The following is a 2,568-nucleotide window of genomic DNA, read 5'->3' on the forward strand; positions in this document are numbered from 1 at the left end:
AACCTGATAATACATGTGTTGTCTCACCCCACAAAGAGTTTAGGAGAAGAGAAAACGAGGCTCATGGCCAAACAACCTCATGCGACAAAATGACAGGAAAATTTATGACCAACTTACCAGACAATGTATCTTACCAGTAAGTTCAATAGCTAGGACATAACAAAATACAACTAAATATCAATATCAGTCGGATCACTGTTGCACTAAAATTCTCTAGAAGGTGATGATGTCAGACTGCAATTCTTAGCAACAACGGAGACCAACCTTTCTTATTATAGAAGATCTCAGCCGCAACTCATAGCAAAGGCATTACGCCCCTGTCTGCACCCATCAGAGTCTCTGTTTATGTAAACTTGATCAATATGTATGCCATCGTGAAGTGCGTGCAATCAATCCTTTATTTTGGTTTCAAGAGGTGTTGCTAAGCTGCTGCTTGTGTCATTGTCAACCGAAGAGATGTGCAATAATGGGGATGGATAAAACAAGTGCAGACCATACCCAAACTTAAAAATAGAGAAATTATTGTGCAGTGTACAACAGTCTTGTGTGATGTTTTTCCCCATTAAATTATCCTTCTATGATGCACAGTGCCGGGCATTATTTACATAAAAGATGATGTTTAATACCCTATGACTATATGTCTATATGCGAGTTTTTGTTTTGCATGCATCTCATTGGCTATGAAGAACGGATTTATAGGGAGTTGTTTCATCCACAATAAATCGAAGAAGATTTATTTTTATATAATAATACAGAAGAAGACTAAACTTGTGCGACTTGTAAACTAGAAATTACTGATAGTTTCACTTCTGTATTCATCATGTGAGCTTATGGCTTCCCGGCATCTAATCTCACCTTCATTAACTAGGTTGAATATGGAGCAAATATGTAGGAGAGTTTATGTAATATAAATAAACTAACTGTGATCAGATTTTGTATCCAATGCCACATTCTTCTGGTTCATTCAAAAAATCGTTCATCAAGAGTTAGCAAGGAGTTGTATTTTAGTCTCTCCGTTTCTTTTTAGTCTGCATATAAGATTTGGTCAAAGTCAAACTTTACAAAGGTTGACTAACTTTATAGAAAAAAATATCAACATCTACAATACTAAAGTTATATGTTATGGAAATTAATTTCATCATGCATCTAATAATGTTGATTTCATAGTGTGGGTGATGATATCTTTTCCTACAAAGCTAGTCAAACTTTACAAAGTTTGACTTTGACCAATTTTTATATGCGAACTAGAAAGAAACGGAGGGAGTACGTATCATGTACCCTTTACTTAGTTTCCTAGTTTGAAGTGACGGAAAATTTCTTCCCATGTAAGAATTGAATTGTTTTTGCTAGTATGTTCTTCTAATTTTGTCAAGGTGTCTATTCTTTGGTTTTTCATCTCTCCCTCTATAATATATTCAATTTCGAGCTAGGGCATTGGTACAAAACAACTAAAAGGGAAGAAGTTAAGCCACCGGATTGGTACATCAACAAAAGCCGTTGGCATCATACCGATAGCTATGCGGTCGGATGATATAAAAGAGAGAGAAAATATGAGGGAGTTGTAGATCCGGTTAGAGGGTCTAAAGCGACCATGCTAGGGCCATTGTAATGTTAAAGTGTGTTACAACATTTCAATTGTTGAAACTTAGGAAGATTGTTCGAGAGAGAGAAGACAAGCAGGAGGACAATGGTTAGGTAGGAGGGCGATGTCTTTTATCACATCAGAATAAGGTAAAATTTATCGCTCTTTAATGTTGCGACGTATAATTGATAGAGTTGGCTGGCGAAGGAAGCTGAAATCTGGAGCAGGGTTTTGAATTGAAATGTCAAGTCCGCATTTGGTTATTTGTGTTCATGTGTCTTTTCCAAAAGTTATGGTGTCACCTGATGGCTTTTCTTATTTGTGTCATGTGCTAGAGTGTTGGTCCCACATATGAACGAGAGTGCACTTATTTATTTACATGTCTTTTCAAATTTGCTAGTCACCCATGGTACAAGAAGTGCATTTGTTTATATGTGAATTTTGTAGGGTTGTCAGTAGTTCAGAATGTGAGTACGTACCAGTGGAGAAAAAAGAGTGAACTTACGACTAAGTCCAAACTTTATAAGCAGAAAAGATATATTATCAAGTTACAACAACACGAAGTTTTACTCCAGTTTGGGCTAGCAACAACACGTGGCAAACAACAACCACACCTATCACAAATTTGGATAAACATTGTCTGTAATATAGATAGTAATAATTTGTGAATCATATAAGTATAAAATTGTCAGACACAATACAAAACAACTTCGCGGAACACTCGTCACCCAACCAAATTTTCAGTGCTATCATACCATAACTGATGGAGTGTTAGATGGTGTTGTTCCGACCAGCGTGACTGATGGTGTGCTTGATAGTTGTCAGGACATTTCTTCATTAATGTATTTTTCATTTTCACAAGAACGAAAATCAATGTTATAACACCAAAAGTCCACTCTCCAATGCTAAACACCACACCCACGGGCACGCCCCACAAAACATTCAGAATAATTCTCTCTTCTACCGAAAAACGTCGGCACAGTTGT

This window comes from Triticum aestivum, chromosome 2B (assembly GCF_018294505.1).
Source record: "Triticum aestivum cultivar Chinese Spring chromosome 2B, IWGSC CS RefSeq v2.1, whole genome shotgun sequence".
In the NCBI taxonomy this organism is placed as follows: Eukaryota; Viridiplantae; Streptophyta; class Magnoliopsida; order Poales; family Poaceae; genus Triticum; species Triticum aestivum.